This window comes from Erpetoichthys calabaricus, chromosome 1 (genome assembly GCF_900747795.2).
Source record: "Erpetoichthys calabaricus chromosome 1, fErpCal1.3, whole genome shotgun sequence".
Classification (NCBI taxonomy): domain Eukaryota; kingdom Metazoa; phylum Chordata; class Cladistia; order Polypteriformes; family Polypteridae; genus Erpetoichthys; species Erpetoichthys calabaricus.
In genome coordinates, this window is record NC_041394.2 from 225506642 (window position 1) to 225526272 (window position 19631).

Consider the following 19631-nt stretch of genomic DNA (forward strand, 5'->3'; position numbering starts at 1 on the left):
TCTACGACCAGAAACTGATCTGATGTTCATACTAACCTGGCTTATGGCTCCGGGGCGATCACGCCTGAAATTACCAAGCGTTACTGTTTATGGCTGTGTATTGGAACATCCAAATCCTGCTTCCTCCTCCTGCTGTGCTTTCTGCTGATTGCTATCGCCGCTCACCTACGCTACCACACCCGCCTGTCCTACCGGCTCCGTTGTGTTGTGCTGCTTCTATACTGCTATCAGCTAAGTATCACTCACTATTTTAGCGCTTTGATTACTGAGAAAAGTGCTATATAAATGTAATGAATTATTATTATTTATTATTAAACACTAAAGTACAAAAACGAAGTAGAAAGTAACACTAAACCGCAACACCGCCGGGAACACTGGCACACCATGTCTACTAAACACTAAGAAACACTAAGTAGAAACACTAAAGGAAAAAATACTATTCAGTAAGTACCGCGTCTACTAAACAGTAAATCAGTAAAGGAGAAAGGACTAAATACTAAGGAAAAAGAACGGCAAGACCGTGTCAGCTGCGGAGTTCAGCTCGGAGCGAAATGAAGTGAATGAAATAAATGGGAGGGGAGATGATCACGTGACTGCCCCACCTACCTTAACTCTCCATCCCTCCACAAACACACAAACACAGTCTCTCGGATCCCAACTCTCCTTTATATATATAGATTTAAGAACATCAATTGCTTCAGCTTTAGCTTTTACTTGACAAAGATATAATATAAGTTTTTCCATATACTCATCATCCAATAGTAAAGGCAAAAACCAATTCTGTATAAAGCAACTGTATAAGAAGATTTTAAAAAGTGAAAAAAATCACAGTAAAATAAAACTAATAAACAAAGTGGCTCCAACATTGTATTCATATATTTTTTTAAGGTGGAAGAGTCTGCATGACAGAAATATTTCAATGAGTTTGGCGATCAAAGAGACAGGTAATAACACACAATGAGAGACTTTATGCAGCATGTGCAGGTTTGAGTCCTTACAGAGCCAGAGGCAATTATTGTTTATAATGTCAATCACGTGGGCATAGGAGGCAGCTAAAATGCTCAAAACACGGTAATTCCTCACCAAACCAGGGGATGGCAGAGTGCACTAATCCTTGCTCTTTTCCATTAGCAGACCGATCACGGGAAATTCTGCTTGGGGTCTGATGATGTCACTTCCGGTTCCGGCTCCAAGGACGTCACTTCCAGTTCTGGCCACGTCACTTCCAGTCCCGGCCCTGAGGATGTCACTTCCGGTTCCTGATGATGACATTATTTCCAGTCTACCTTACATATAAGCGCCATGTTTTCCTGTTCTTGTTGTTCTTTGTTATGGACTGATCTATATGAATTTGAATCACATCTTTGCTATATTTTTGACAGCCAATTACAAGTATACGGGCGGCTGCCCCCAAACCTCTTTCTGTGTTGCGTGGATCATTTACAATAATTAGAACACAAAACAGGGCAGCACGGTAGTGCAGTGGGTAGCGCTGCTGCCTCGCAGTTAGGAGACCCAGGTTCGCTTCCCGGGTCCTCCCTGCGTGGAGTTTGCATGCTCTCCCTGTGTCTGCGTGGGTTTCCTCCGGGTGCTCAGGTTTCCTCCCGCAGTCCAAAGACATGCAGGTTAGGTGCATTGACAATTCTAAATTGTCCCTAGTGTGTGTGTGTGTGTGTGTGTGTGTGCCCTGCGGTGGGCTGGTGCCCTGCCCAGGGTTTGTTTCCTGCCTTGCGCCCGGTGTTGGCTGGGATTGACTCCAGCAGACCCCCGCGACCCTGTAGTTAGGATATAGCGGGTTGGATAATGGATGGATGAATGGATGGAGAATACTAAACAGGAAGATCATTAAACCAACACTAGGCAGTGTTATGTCTCACCTGCTGTTGTCCCCACACATTGACCATTTTTCAGTGCTTACTTTTGGCCACCAAATGATGCCTATTCTCACATATGAATCAATAGGGCTCCCAACTCTTGGCTTTTTGTTCGCTGCACCTGTCACTCACCATTAGGGTCAAACTGCAGTATGGAAAAAAAGCAATTTTTATATGAAAGTTTTGAATTTTGATATTAAGTTTTCATACCACGTTATGTTCAGAGAGAGTGTTATATCTCATGGGAAGTGTTGACAAGTGACAAGCCTATAATGGAGAGCTCACTTCCTCTTCAGGATGTAAAGTTCATTTTACATAGGGCTCCTCGCTGCCAACTACTGTAGATGGAAATGTTGGATGTGGTGGTGCTCTAACAGATTGAGACCTTGCACAACTTTCCTATAATACTTATTAATATTAATTTCCTTGATTATATTTTACTATTACCTTGGAGCTTATATATCTTAATCAACAATGCAGTTGTGGCTAATTTCTTCAATAATTATCCAAAGGTGGTCCCTGGATTCACAGCTCTTTTGTTCAGTGTGCTCACCAGCAAGCTAATCAAATGGATTTGAAAAATGTAAATATTATTTATTATTTTTGAAAGCTTCCATTACTCTTAACTTATGGGAAATGTCATCACTGAATTGAAATAAGCTCAGAAAAATGCTTTGAAATAAATTATTAAAATTACTAATTTGTACATGACAATGTATGAAAAATTCTATAACGTTTTGCAATACATTTAAGAATATCTGCAATCATTAGATGGCAGTAGTCTTTTCAAACTATTTTTTTGGCAACATTTCGGAAGCCTTCTGTACATACACTATTTAAAGAATTTTTGAAAGGCACCTTGCAAGAAATGATGCTGAAGAAGTATTGACTTGCAAAATGGCAGTTTGCAATAAAAGCTAACTTGAAGAATAAGAAACTGCAAAGCAATTCTAAACTGTGAGTATATCCTAATTTGGTTTTCCATTTTAGGGTTTTGGTAATCGTTAGATTATTATGGGTTTACAAGGCAGTGACCAACTCTGAGTGGAACAGCAGTCCATTTCAGGAAATACTGAAACACACCAACACTTATTTGTAATGAACCAGTTTAGAAATGCCCGATAACTGTACATGCACATGAATTTTTGAATTTCAGAACGATTTGACTGCATATTTTATCTCAGTTCCCTGGAGCTGTGCACTGCCAGCTCTAACCACTCTCAATTAATCCCTAAAACAACAGTTACCACTAAAATCTCACCAGTAAATCGCTTTTTTAATAAGCAGAAATGTATCATCAAACCCTGTTTTTTATTGTCTATTTTTTATTTTTATAAAGGAGTTCTACAATTATAGAAAACAGTCGGTCAAGAAAGATTTATTTGTTAGGTTAGTGCTGACATCACATTTGAAAGAACAATGCATTTCAATTTTATGAACACACATGCTGCACATGTAATCACTACTGCTCCTAAACATTATCTGAGATCCTGTCATGATTGTTGCAGCCACTGAAAGTAAACATTCCATTTATTTAAAAGCAGCCAGAACCAGGCATTCAGCATCTTACAGCATTTGTTTTTATGCATTCCTTATAGTTAGATAATATTGCTGTGTGATAAACTTTCTCCAGATAGTGCGATTTTGGCTGATGGTCTCCACTCAGTAACATTAAAAAATCAGTTAAGAACACAAAGCATGTAAATCCTGTTCAAAACGAAGCAAAAGTCCATTTTACCAGATTGCTACTTTAAAAATTTTCATTCCAGGTTGTGCTAAGAGAGACTGTTATATCTCATGGCAAGAGCTGATGAGTGACAGGCCTATTATGGAGAGCACACTTCCTCGTCAGGATGTAAAGTTCATTTTAGGCTGAAGGAGCATTAAAAACATAAAGCATTTTTGCATTGGAGAGAAACAGAGATAAGTAAAAATTTTGCTGAAAGAAAGTGGCAAATGAGTAGTGTGAAAATGAGCAAGGGTCTCTTATACTGTATATAGTGTTGTATGATCATTTATCAAATCCAAAACTGTGAATGGAATTAAAGTCAAAATATAAAGCAAAGTAGGGTATTGAAATTATGAACACTTGCTTAAAGGACAAACTGTTTTTTTTTCCAAGACAAATTTATTTCTTCACTATCATGATAAATATTCATTTCCCATATGAAATTGTGTTCTAAATTGAAGCATTTTCATAGATAGATAGATAGATAGATAGATAGATAGATAGATAGATAGATAGATAGATAGATAGATAGATAGATAGATAGATAGATAGATAGATAGATAGATACTTTATTAATCCCAAGGGAAAATTCACATACTCCAGCAGCAGCATATTGATAAAAACAATATTAAATTAAAGAGTGATAGAAATGCAGGTATAACAGACAATAACTTTGTATAATGTTAACGTTTACCCCCGGGGGTTGAACTGAAGAGTCGCATAGTGTGAGGGAGGAACAATCTCCTCACTCTGTCAGTGGAGCAGGACAGTGACAGCAGTCTGTCGCTGAAGCTGCTCCTCTGTCTGGAGATGACACTGTTTAGTGGATGCAGTGGATTCTCCATGATTGACTGGAGCCTGCTCAGCACCCATCGCTCTGCCACAGATGTCAAACTGTTCAGCTCCGTGCCTACAATAGAGACTGCCTTCCTTACCAGTTTGTCCAGACGTGAGGCATCCCTCTTCTTTATGCTGCCTCCCCAGCACACCACTGCGTAGAAGAGGGCGTTCGCCACAACCGTCTGATAGAACATCTGCAGCATCTTATTGCAGATGTTGAAAGATGCCAACCTTCTAAGGAAGTATAGTCGGCTCTGTCCTCTCTTGCACAGAGCATCAGTATTGGTAGTCCAGGCTAATTTATCATCCAGCTGCACTCCCAGGTATTTATAGGTCTGCACCATCTGCACATAGTCACCTCTGATGATCACGGGGTCCATTAGGGGCCTGGTCCTCCTAAAATCCACCACCAGCTCCTTGGTTTTGCTGGTGTTCAGTTGTAGGTGGTTTGAGTCGCACCATTTAACAAAGTCAGTAATGAGGTCCCTATACTCCTCCTCCTGCCCACTCCTGATGCAGCCCACGATAGCAGTGTTATCATCGAACTTTTGCATGTGGCAGGACTCGGAGTTGTATTGGAAGTTCGATGTATATATGCTGAACAGGACCGAAGAAAGTGCAGTCCCCTGCGGCACTCCTGTGTTGCTGACCACAATGTCAGACATGCAGTTCCCGAGACGCACATACTGAGGTCTGTCTATAAGATAGTTCACAATCCATGCCACCAGGTATGAATCTACTCCCATCTCTGTCAGCTTGTCCCTAAGGAGCAGAGGTTGGATGGTGTTGAAGGTGCTAGAGAAGTCCAGAAACATAATTCTTACAGCACCACTGCCTCTGTCCAAGTGGGAGAGGGATCGATGTAGAATATAGATGATGGCATCCTCCACTCCCACCTTCTGTGAACTGCAGAGGGTCGAGGGCGTGGCAGACCTGTGGCCTTAGGTAGTGAAGCAGCAGCCTCTCCATGGTCTTCATCACGTGTGACGTTAGAGCGACAGGCCAGAAGTCATTCAGCTCACTAGGACGTGATACCTTTGGGACTGGGGTGATGCAAGATGTTTTCCAAAGCCTCGGGACTCTCCCTTGTTCCAGGCTCAGGTTGAAGATGCGCTGTAGAGGACTCCCCAGCTCCAATGCACAGACCTTCAGCAGTTGTGACGATACTCCATCTAGACCCACTGTTTTTGCTGAGCTCTCTGCTTACCTGGGCTGCTGTAATTATGGGTGGAGAGAAACTCACATGTTGTGAAATTTGAGCTATTCACAACAAGAACAAATGTGTGTAGTTCCTGTTGTATTAATTCCACATGCGTCTGTCTATTATTAAGTATTTATACAATGAACTTTAAAGATAAAAAAAACTCACCTGAACTGTGCATATCCTCAAATTGGCAGTGGCTATAGCAAGATTTTGCTGAGGAGAAACTGTGTTTCGGTGTGTCTTTGTGTGAAACATATGCAGCATGTCACATTTTAACTCCTGCTCAGTGTTATGAATGACACTCATAAATAGAATGGATTTTACCTGTGTGGTATGTATTAAATGCATTACGCAGCAGCAGCAAAGATTACAGTTAAACATAACAGTGAAAACAAGCCTTTAGGAAAGAATATTCTTTGCTTTCCACCCCACAAAGTTCTTCAGTGAGTTTTGCATTTCACAACTTCATAATCACCTGCAAAACGAGTTTTAGTGTCAATGTTGTGAAACCGTATGCAAATCTAAACTTTCCTGTTTTCGCTCATTACAAGTGGTAAGTGAAACGGGCAAATTTCCTTTCAAATATTTCATTCGTTATGTGATTTTTACAACTGCAAAAATCCCTGAACAGGTGTTTTGGAGTGTTAAAAATGTTTGGAGGTGGAGGGAGGTTTGAAAGAAAGGAACATTGCTCCTCAAGGATTTGGCAAAATCATATATATCTATATTTCTCAGAAAAGGGTCTGTAGTACTAGGTGTTGTACCTTGTTAGTCATTATGAATGTAGTGAGAAGTCAAGCAAAATGACACCTCTTATTGGCTAACTAAAAAGATGCAAGTTTTCGAGGCAACGCAGGCCCCTTCCCTTACAAACTGCCAGAAAAAGGTCCAAATGAAAATAAACATGGAAAACTTTTTTTTAGATTTGGCATGGCTAATTACAACCCATGATGAGACAAAATGATGTACTCTTAAACAAAAGCTGTAATCCAGCAAGATAATATAATTGTTATTCAAATTAGTTGAAAAGAAAAAACTGAACCTGTGGTTTTAGATGAGATTCCACTTTGAACAGTATAAAACTTTGTGCACTTGATAATGATGTTCTCTCATCAACCCCAGCACTCTTCTGTTGCTTGATGGTAATTGTAGCTCCATGTCTTCACTGGTTTGTGGGTTGCCCCCTCCCATGTAGCATATATTTTAAGTTGGACCAATGGTAATACACATGACAAATGATAAAATGGCTTAGTCATTACCACGTGACCAATGAACAAATAGATAGATAAACTAACTGATTATGATGGTAGTTTCGATACATATTACAATTGTGATAATCATAGCTGAAAATGAGTGCCATAGTTAATTACCCAATCATTTTCTTTAGAGTAGTTGTGAGATAACAGCTTTAACATTAGTACAGTTCTACCAGTGCCACAGAGAGAACTGGAGAAAGGCATGACAAAGAACTGAACTAATGGACAGGTCCAAATACTTGAGTGATGCAATAGTGAAATGGAACAATTTGTTTTACCCAGGCTGTTCTGATATGTAAGATTCTATATGCACTGTGCCTTCAGAAAGTATTTAGACCCCATAGTCTTTTTTCATTGTGTTATGTTGCAACTTTATGATAAAAATATTTAAGTTAATTTTTTCATCATTATACAACACAGCATGTACTCCATAATGACAAAGTGAACATGGGATTTTATGATGTTTTGAATATTTATTAAAAATAATTAAATATCTTATTGACACAAGTATTCAGACCCTTCACTATAAAACTTGACATCTTGCTCAGGTGCATCCCGTTCTATTGATCATCAATGAGATGTTTCTACACCTTGTTTGGAGTCCACCTGTGGTCAATTTAATTGATTGGACATGTCTATGGAAAGGCACACACCTGTCTATAGAATGTCCCACAGATGATGATGTGGTTGTGCAAAAACCAAGCCATGAGGTCAAATAAATTGCCTGCAGATCTTAGAGATAGGATTGTGTAGAGGAATAGATTAGTGGAAGTTTGTAAAAAATCTGCATCACTGAAGTTCCCAAGAGCACTGTAGTTGCAATAATTCTTAAATGAAATGAGTCTGGAACAACCACAACCCTTCCTAGCATTTGCCCCCTTGCTAATCTGATTAATTAGAGGAGAAGGGCATAAGTAAAAGAGTTGACCACAAACCCAATAGTCAGTCTGGCTGAGCTCCAGAAAACCTATATGGAGTTGGGAGAAACTTTCAAAAGGACAGCCACCACTGTAACACACTCCACCTATTTGGGCGTTATGATTGAGTGACTAGACTACTGGAGTTTGCAAAATCTCATGAGATTGACTTTTGAATTGAAGTGAGAACTCTTGACCCATGAAGGCAAATGAAGGGGAAATGTGGACCTTGTTTGTGTTACTTGGCATAGAACAACTCTAAAAAAACAGGCAGAGGGTGTGTTGAAATCAGCAACAGAAGTAATTGTTGAGACCTGATGCCTACAGACTTGCAAGTGCCAGAAGACAGAAAAAAAACATTCATATATTGTGACTAAACACTGCACTGTCCAACCTAGTTGCTTTTGGTCAAAGTTATGCATGGAAGAAATTGGTAGGGAGTATCTAATAAGAATGAATGCTACAGGGCTTATATATGGAAATGTCCTTTTTCATGAGTGCAGCAGTTAAGAATGCGTAGGATTGAGAGATTAGCAGGACAAATGTTTACTATTTTTATTTTAAAAGCCTACCTCTACATTTTAAAAGCCTACCTCTACATGGGATTACCTACAGTACATCGAGAGATCACTGTATTAGATACACCAGCCCTGACCCCTTAAGCACTGCTGAAAACTTTGGTTGTTCGGATCTCTTTGTTTTAGATTTTTAAAATTTTACCTATTGTGACTGCACTTCTTGTTTTTTGCTCTTTGGCTTATGGACTCTAGCTATGGTTTTGGATTAGCAATTCTGGATCTCTCTCAGACTTGGTATTGGTTGCTTTATATTTTGTGTTTTAGAAAAACCTTATGATCCTTCTTGTTTGTATTCTTTTTTTAGAAAGCTTGTAAAATAAAACTTTACATATACATATAAAAGAATATTGATTATGTTACTGTGGGCTGATTGTTTTTTATGGTTCTGCTTTTCCCCAGCGAGCCTACTCCTCACATTTCACATAGGCTTCACATCATCAACCACATGAGGTCTTCACTTACCCCAAAATACATCTTACTACAGGTAGCCTGAATCCAAAGTTACAAAGCAGGCTTCATACCATAGACTTTTAACAGTTCAAAATATTTTAAATTTACAAAAATGTCATTCAAGCACGAGGATTACTGTAAACCTTCCTCTTGTGTTAGGGTCAGCACCGACCCGTTTTACTTTTTAAATGCATAAAACTACTACCTAATTTTGTTTATTGCATCAAGGCTTTTTGACTTTGTCAGGAATCTGTATTTAATTAAAATAAAACAAAAAAAAACAAACAATTGTACTAAATTATAAAATGCTCTGGTGAAAATTATTACCTTTGTGTTGGTAGGGTCAGTTTTGACCCAGTTATAATTTAAGGTTATAAAACAATAGTTAGGGTCAAAACAAAAAATCATAAACACACTTTGAGGGGCTTCTCTCTTTGCCTTTGTGTCTCCTTACCTGAACAAACAAAACAAACAAACAAAGACAGACATGTTCAGACATGTAAGGCTTGCATAAGACAAATTTAGTTTAGCGTTGGTGACTTGCAGAGTACACATCTCCTGTTTGCAGCAGTCAAAAATGAGAAGAAGATTTACAGTAAGCCAAGCTCTGGATCATATCTTTTCTGAAAATGAGGCAGAGGACACAGAACAGCATAGTGATACAGATGAGCAGGTTTCCGAGGAGGAAGACATTGTAGAGTATCTACCAGAAGACACAGACACATCTGATGAGTCTGATGAGGAGGTCACCGATGCTGAAGCTGCACTCACTCCTGCTGAAACGTTCAAATCCAAAAGTGGTAACATCTGTTGGAGCTCAGTACCTCCTGACTTACATGGCAGGGCAGCTGCTGCAAATGTCATAAAATGACCCCTGGAATCACAAGGTTTGCTGTGACGAGAGTAAGTGACATCAAGACATGTTTTGATCTGTTTATGCCATTGTCACTAAAGAAAGTCATGATTGCTATGACAAACCTTGAAGGAAAAAGGTTCATGGCGACATGTGGAATGACATTGATGAGGAATACCTGGATGCTTATATTGGTGTTCTTCTTCTTGCTGGTGTTTACAAATCCAGCAATGAGGCCACTGATAGTCTCTGGGATGCGTCGACAGGCAGAAATATTTTCCAGACAACAATGTCACTTCAGTCATTTCGAATGATATCAAGAGTCCTTAGATTTGACAACAGAGAAACTAGAGAAAAATCTGACAAGCTTGCTCCCATCAGGGATGTCTGGGAAAGGTGGGTGCACTGATGTTCAACCCAGGGCCAGAGGTAACAGTAGATGAATGTTTTGTCCCTTTCCGTGGAAAATGCCCTTTCCGGCAGTACATGCCTAGTAAGCCAGGGAAATATGGCATAAAAATTTGGGCAGCCTGTGATGCAAAAACCAGCTATGCATGGAATCTGCAGATTTACACAGGCAAACATGCAAGTGGCATTCCTGAGAAAAATCAAGGAAAACGTGTAGTCCTCGATATGACTACTGGACTGCGGGGTCACAATATCACATGTGACAATTTCTTTACCAGCTATGACCTTGGACAAGAACTTCTCAGGTGGAAACTTACCATGGTGGGCACAGTAAAAAAACATAAACCTGAGCTGCCTGCCGAAATTTTGCAGGTGAAGGACAGGGCTCCACTTTCTTCAAAATTTGCTTTTACAGACACCACCACGGTTGTTTCATATTGTCCAAAAAAACACCGGAGTGTGATACTTATGTCCACTTTTCACAAAGACGCAGCTGTGTCATCAACAAGTGACAAAAAGCCCATAATTATCTTGGACTATAATAAAAACAAAGGTGGAGTGGACAACCTGGACAAGCTGACTGCCACCTACACTTGCCAGAGAATGACCAGGAGATGGCCAATGGTTGTGTTTTATAACATTCTAGATGTGTCTGCATACAATGCATTTGTGTTGTGGACCCACATTCACCTAGGGTGGAACTCAACCAGAAAAAACAAGCGGCGAATGTTTCTTGAAGAGTTAGGAAGTTCCCTTGTCAAGGCACACATTGAGCGAAGGGAACGGGTTCCCCGGGACCCAGCCGCTGCAGCCTTGGTCAGACAGCTGCAGAGCTCACGTAGCACTCCTTCCACACCATCAGCAACACAAAGAGCATCAGTGCCAGCATCCTCTTCGGCCAGCACTGCCTCAACATCAACCTACACAGCCACAGCCACAACCCCACTGAGGCCACCTGATTCTAAAAGAAAGAGGTGTTAGGTCTGCCCTAGCAATAAAGACAGAAAGACAAACGTACTCTGCTTCTACTGCAAAAAAATATATTTGCAAAGAACACACTAAAAGTGTCACTTTTTGCCACACATGCATCTAAATGCACATGCATGTTCTTGCACACAAAGACGTTTTTTGTAACTAGTGCCTCATTTCTATTGGTTTGATTTGCTTGATTGTTCGTTGTTTGTTTGACCTTGCAAATCCACATTTTGAGATTTACTTGTTTAGCTTTCCATTTATATTAAAGTTATTTTTGAAAATACTTTTTTGCCTTTTTCTTTGAAATAAATATATATGGATCAAATCTGACCCGTAACACCATAGATGTTACTATAGTAATTAATATTATAATAAAAAATATATATAACAAATTTATTTAAGAGATGTGTTCTAATACCCCTCAGTAATAGTCAGGTAACATAACAACCTTTTATTTATTTAAATAATTCTCTTGAGGTTCATTTAATCATTTTTTAAAATTGAAAACGAGAGGTATGCTGTTAAAGTAAAAGCTCATGAGGTCACAGCAAAAATATTAAAAACATTCTTTTAATGGATAAGGAAGCGTAACAAAGTAACCAAGAGGTAAGGAAAAAAATTGGATGATAAATAATTGTTTTGAGGGTAATATGGCTGATTAAAGACACAGGTCAAAACCGACCCGTTAACATAAGAGATAGTAACAGAAAGCTAACATAAGAGGAAGGTAAACCGCCAGCTTAAATGAACAAAACAAGCCATCTTTATAAATAATTTGTTAAATAAGCAAAAGAAGAACAAAAAGGTAACAGCAAAGGGAAAAAGGACACAAATATGGGAAAATGGGTTTACCTAAAAAGGTAGTCCAAAGCTAACAAGTCCAATCTATAACCCAATAACCAGAAAAGAAAGACAAAGCAAAAATCCACAGTAAACTAAAAAAATCCTAGAACAGTATTTACAAAGATGAAATGCATTCCAAAACAGTAAATGACTGTTTGTCACACCTATGCTTACCTGATACACAACAGAGCAATTTTGGAACACAGGGAATATCTGAATAATTTTATTTATCATATATCACTTGTATCACTTACAGCATATTCATTTGCAAATTGACTATTGTAGAATGATTATGTTCCATGTCAAAAAACCTTGGGTAAAGGTAGAATTCCTTCAGGAAAACTACACTAACTTCAGCCTAATGCAGTGGCATCTCTACAGTTGCCAGATCTCAGTCAATTTGAACAACAGAGGGAGGGAAAGGAATAAGCTATTCAGAGTTTAGACTGGCCTCCAGATGCATTGCAAAAATTATGCTAAGTGTTAAAGCTGACGTAGGTGAAAATTCAGCGCAAATGAGGAATGAGGAAGTAAGGCTAACCTAAGATAGTATTTGTGCAATTATTAATATTACATTTTATGATGTTTGTTTAAACGTTACCTGTTATGTGCTACCAAAATATTATTATAGAAATAAACTACTCGTGCTATAAGAAAAAGTTAACGACATCCTGAAATGAGATCAATGGCACATATACTGAATAGACATTTAAAGAATCCTCAAGATTCAATTCACAGAATAACAATATATAGATAGATATTCAGATGCATGACATGAATAAAAAAATATTCAAAAGACTGATTGTTCGAGTAATTCTAGGCTGGAAAAGGCTTGATTTTGCCAGTGTATAATAAAACACAATTATTCACACACCCACACACCACCCTGAGGACAAAAATGCCATGATAAAAAACACTCTGGTAGGAGATAATGTATGGACACCTTCTCAGTGTACAAATGTAGTTGTGCTGGATTTATAGTTATACACTGTCATCTCCAAAGCTTACTGCTTACCTTGTGACATTTGTAAACATTAAAACACATTTTAATTCAATAATAATGCTATTTCCAGAAAATGCATGACTGAGCACAGGGCAGCTTAGAAGCAATATCAAGGTCATTTACAAAGTGAAGAGCACCTTTGTTTTTTATGGTGGCAGCAGTAATAGAAAAGTCCTTTATATTTAATGCATTTAGTTTTAATAATTAAAATGATTCTATGATCATTATTAGATATTATTTTTCGTTGAAAATTTTAGGTTGCTGGATTATTTATAAGAGTGCTCCAAAGCAAAAATTATAGCTATCTCTGTATTAAATGAATATCAATTTGTATTTAAGTTTGCAAAGTCTGCACATGATACATGAAATAAATGCTGTAATTGTAAATACTCACTTTTTTACAGTTTAATAATTATAGTACTGACTGAAAAAAAAACACATAAAGGTGAGGAAGAATAAAATAGATCATTATGTGAAACAAAGGAACTGTTTTGACATTTTGCAGCCAGATTTATATTTTAGTCTGCAGTGAACAGGCAACCATGTGGATCAAGGAAATATGGTAACAGCATCTGGACCTTCAAAATTTTGAAGGCAAAGAGATAAGGAACTTTCAGACAATGCCTTGAAGTCCATGCAAGATATCAATTTGATGTCAGTTTTAGCTGAGGTTGCAAGAATTGCATATAATAACCTGGGGTTAACACATCTCATCTTGAATGATACTCACACCAACCGTGCAGTAATAGTCAAGGGAAAGCTGTTTTGTGTCCTTAGGCAAACTAAAAAGAAGCAGGACCTGGTGTTTGGAAAAGGTTACATTTAGAGGCCACCAAATAATACATTTCCAGAGAGAAATAGATTGAGACAGAGAAGGGTGTTGTGAACTTGACAAGCATATCCTGTTTCTGTTTGCTCTGTCTCTTTATCACAATGATGGCATCCTGAAACAAAGGAATTACAGTTTCACTTACAATCTTGTTGTAAAGAATTGGCAGTTCTTGCCCAGCTGTTCTTTAGGGAGATGGTGTGCACCCCCAAATGGATTAGGAAGAGACGCAGAGATGAGAGAGATAAAAATAGTTGAATCACAGTTTAACATATGTGTAAGCAAGAGGTGTATGCAGTTCTCGTGCATCAACCCCAGAGTATACAGTTTCCAGTCATTTTTAGAACCTAGCAGAACTAGACGATAACTAATAACTCTGAGGTGAAAGGTAGGGATGAGGTACCCTAACAGGTTACTTCAAAACCAGTCCACAGAAAGAGAGAAGCAGTGCTCTGCCAAGACAGATTATATTTTAACAGAAGAGGCATCAATATGCTTGGGAGACATGTAAGTAAGTTACATAAAGGGACTGACAGCAGAAGAAATACAAATATACAAGATAAGTTTGAATTTTGTAGTACACTGCATGAAGAAGTGTGTAACTTTGATATAATAGAAATAAGAGAAACCTGGCTAAATAATAGAGAGGGGCAAGGAGTATCACAAAGACTGGTGCACACTATCTAGACAGTTAAAACCGAAAATGTGGCGGAGTCATCACTTGTGTAAAACAGGATTTGACTGCAATTCTTCTTTAATTAAATGGTGAGTTCTAAGTCAACTAGAAACAATTAGGAATAGACGCCAGATATTGGGAGTGTGTTTTAGACCATCCAATGCATAAAATAGTTTCAAATTACATATTTTTAAAAGTATTAAAAAGGCAAGTTCAGAGGGAGATATTTCAGTCATGGGTGACTTTAATTACTCAAATATTAATTACAAATACCACAGCAGAAAAAGTCTCTGGTCAATAATCACTGACTGTTTTTAACGCAGTTAAATTACAAATGTGATGGGGAACTTGTGTAGTATTAGTGTCTTGAAAAAATCAGACTAGGGTTTACCAGATAGATATGACTGAACCATTGGAAATCCTGCGAACACAATATGTTAGATTTCGCAGTATTTTGTCACAGTAGATCTTCAAAAACGAAACAGTTGTAATTAATTTTAGAAACATTTGGGGCACATGCATCACAGGAGAAATAACAAAAATTGGAGTAAGGATTTAAGTGTGAGGACAGTCTAGGAAATATGGGGTAGGTTTAAAAGTGTTTTACATGTAATGCAGGACAAGTTTATCCCAAAATTGAGAAGCAATAAAAAGTGGAAAGCAACACACTGCTTTAAGGGTACAACAGTGTCGACAAAAAGTTAATATAGTCTGTGATACAGTGACTGAGTCCCTCAATATCATCCCTATGTGACTCGCACATCATTTCCAAGTGTGTCTTTTGGTAGCAGTCATTCAGAGCCATTTCAGCCTCCAAGCTGCACTTCCTCACTTCCCTGGTGGTAACAGGTTGTCTTATAATAACAGGCCTATAGCTGGGAATAAGATGAATCAGGCTGTGGTCAGATCTGCCCAAAGGTGCCTGTAGTTTACACTTACAATAAAGGCATCAGTAATATTTGAATAAAGCAGGTCCAGCCTGTTATTTCTGCAAGAGGAACATGACATAAATTGATGGAAATTTGTCATAATTCCTTCCAAAGTCACATGGAAATAATCTTCATGCAGTAAGAAGTATTATTGAAGATAAGAGATTAATTAACCTGGAAATAAAATGAAAATATAATCAGAACCCCTGTCAAGAGTTGTAACCATTAAATCTTTCAAATTTAAATGTAATTGTGTAGGCAAGTGGTTCTCAAGTTCAGTTCTGGGGGTCCAGTGTAGATCCAGGTTGTCATCCCAAATGACTTCTATATTTAATTGAACTACTATTTTATTAAGCAAGTCATTATTTCCTAGTCTCTATATTTTGATTTCAATCCAGAATTTACAAATCTGGGCATGCAACATTTTTCCCGGAATGTGCCAAGCCTGTAATTATGCTATTTGGTATAATTTCTTGTTTTTTTATCATGGCTTTTAAAACTTTTGTCATCCTCATGCTTTTCATTCTACTTTTCCATGTGTTCCGGTGCTGATTTTCCTGAAAGCTTTGTAAAAAAGATCGCTGTAAACTCCATCCTAAACAGATCATTAATTTAAGGATGTTAATTCTTTGTATTCTATGTACTCCTTGATCTAGCTTTTAATGGCTAAATGCATCTTAAATGACATTTCTGTTTGCCCTGACCGCAGCTGCCACATAGAATCTCTATTTCTCTCTGACACTATATATACATATAAAACTCCCTAGGCATAATGTTGTCTGAAGTAAAGATGAGGGCAGCAAGGTGATAAAAGGGCAGAATGTCCAATGAACAAAGGCAACAAGATGCACAAAGAAAGAGGGATGTAAGGGCCAGCATATCCGATGAAGAACAGCGTTTCATAAATGCATGATACAATCAAAATAGACAGATATACCATTGTACCCAAAAGCTTGGTTCAATAAAAGATTTTGCTAACCTAGTATATTTTGACAGCGCTCTGAATATTTAGAATACTAAGATTTTATAAATTAGATTATACCATTTTCATAATAAAATGCATTAAAGTATTTATAGTATTACATTTTATAGATAACAAGTTAATTTAAATAATTAATACTTTTAATTGTACATTTATAAGTTAATGATACTTTTATGTTCTTTAAAAGTTTTGAAGACTCAATGCTTTAAGGTAGCAGTTAGTTTTGTTTTCACTGAGATGCTTTCTATATTGCAATTGGATATGTTTAGAAGAGGGAAGAAAGAAAACAGAAGGACTGGAAAGAGTACGCCTGCAATAATGAAAGCTTATCCACAAAAGCATCCACTGAATTCTGGTGCTGTGTCTCCAAACACCACCTCACAAGCTCAGCACTTACACATTATTAAAATTAAACTCTTGGGCCCTCACCAGGTGCAGAATTCAAACTAAAACATGGTATACGGACAAAAGTGGAAATATACATATGCACAAAAAAATCCAGATGCACAAAACCATGCACAAGCCAACTTCCATGCCCTTCAGCTCCATAAATGTAATACAAGTAAACACGCCTGCCACGCCACCCCGACTCCACCCAGAATTTTGCATATTTTGATATGCAAATCAATATAAATAGTCCCTTCCGTTCCGTGTTTGGTTAAAAGACAATGGGAAAAGCACATGATAAAAAGAAGACTTTTCGTGAATGCAGAGTGAAGGCAAAGAAAAACGTACTATTTGTTGGCTAAATATGATGTAATGCCAGCTCATTATATTTGTGATTTGTCCCTGGCTGATGTAACTTGTCCAACTCTATTGCAATTGCAATGTGTGTGCAGTTGACCGCTCCGGTTACATTTGGAAAATGTTGGAAGTTGTTGTGAATTAAGCTTTGATGTTTCACAGTTCAAACACAGTGTAAGGAAATCTTATCTATCTGGATGATACGTGGATAATACCATCCTGTACAGCTGGCATGGCGCAACTTGGTAATATTTGTGAAATACCTCATCGGTCAGCAAGATCACGTTGAAAAGCTCCTGTGGTTAAAAATCTGAGAATGGACAGAACTTGCAAAGGAGCAGGTAGAGCACAATTCCTCAAATTCTGCCTTTGTAAAGTCGGCGCCAGTTCTGCACACAGCTCCAAGAGGAGAGCTCTTAGAAATCGAAATCGACTTAGAAGCCAGTCATCATCATTTATAAATACGTGCCCTCTTCTAATTCTTCCATTTGCAATGTCTTCTAACAACACTGAAGCAGCTATGGTAGTTGGAATAGTTTGGCCATTCCATGCGTTAATTAAATTTGTAAACGATATGCAATTAATTTCGGTATATTTGATAAATTCCATGTCATTGATGCGAATATGAAAAAGAAGGGTATATGACACAGAAACAGTAGCATTGCTTTGACTCTGGATGATGGCAGTTTGCAAAACTGAGCATAAACTGAGTAAGCAGGGTAGGGGGTTACAGTGAAAATATGCGTGGCTTTACAGCAAATTTAATTTTTACACATCTCAAAGTGTTCGAGTAAAAGGGTGTACGCAACAGTTTTGTCCATACACACCATTTATACATGAGGCCCTTGGGCTGTAACTGGTATCCGTTCATTCACCCAGCCCCTTGGATCCTAAATACACTTGCTGTAAAGATTATCTGCACTAAACATAAGGGTGATTTTGCTGTCGCTAAGGACTTTTTATGGATATTGTGGCAAAGTAGTGTGCCAGTTCCCACAGAGTTCTCATCTGAGCCAATTCAACAATGTATCAAAAGGTAAGAAATAGTAAGTTTGTTGCTGGATGGTTTCCACCCATCATCCATATCTGTTGACACCTGTAACTAACCTTCAGGTGCCGGCCAAAGCACAACTTTGCAGCACATAAACGTGTAGTGTGGTGTAAATCCATCCATCCATCCATTTTCCAACCCGCTGAATCCGAACACAGGGTCACGGGGGTCTGCTGGAGCCAATCCCAGCCAACACAGGGCGCGAGGCAGGGAACAAATCCCGGGCAGGGCGCCAACCCACCGCAGGTGTGGTGTAAAACAAGGTATAAATAGAACTACTGTACACTATCTGATGGAGTGTGGGAATTTTAATGCATAATAGAATTTACTTCCTTTATGATTGTAAGGAAAAAATATGTAAATAAAATACAGTATATTCATAATGTACTTACAAAGTGTCTGCATCTGTGCAGGCTAATGCAGGCTATTAAGGTGATGTCTGTATGTCTGAAAGATAGGTGGTGGTCTGCAGACGTATTCTCTTTTTTGTATCATCTCAGTTTTTGAAAGGCTGCTGCTTGACTTAATAAACAACCACACTGTGCTGTCATCTAAAAGAACAGGCTGTTCTTTAGAAAAGTGTGACTTTCTTTTGTGGTGTCTGTCCATTACTTCTTTTGCATTAATAGTAGAAACAGTACCTTTCCGATTTATATACTTTGTCATATGTGGTTTTTAAATATTATGCTGCGTTTACTTCATTTAAATTTTCACAGATTTACTTCATTCCACCAAAAAACAAATAAATGAAATATATAAATTGTATTTTTTTTTCTAGTTGTACTTTCATGTCGAGTAGCTTAGCCACTCTGCTACACTAAACAAAACTTTTACTGTATAAAGAAGACACATCATAATAATGAAGCTTGAGAAGACAGCATATATCTGCCAAAAGCAGTGCTTCATAAAAAGTTAACAAAATCCATTTGTCTTTTTATCTGGTTAATGTTGGATATCCATTTATGAGAGGTCTCTAAATTTGTAAGCAAATACTATCAGCACTCACAATCATGTTTTAATAATTTTTGTGCTTTTCTTTAATATTATTCCTCCTTTATGTTTACTGTTTTTTATAAATTGATCTTGCTGTGTTTAGTGCATTTTGAGAAAGAAAAGTATTTTCAATAACAACGAGATAGTAAATTTCTAGGTGTCACTGGCAATGATCTTTAATATATTCCATATTTTGCTGATATACACAGTTTCATCTGCATGCAAATTGCTGTGGGGAGGCAAGCTGGATTGTGATAAGTCATTGTTGCACTACACATCAAAAACAGACCTTGAGATGAATAACCCTGATAACACATTATTACAGTGAAGTTGTGTTCTTAATAATGATAGATCTTGATTCTCAAGCAAGGCCACAGTTTAGGCTCTTTACCTACAATGAAACTTTAGATGTGCTGAATTTTTCACGTCACTTATGCTAAATTATTCCCAGTTGCAAGCATTCCTATTGTATATATAAATATATCTTCACATGTATT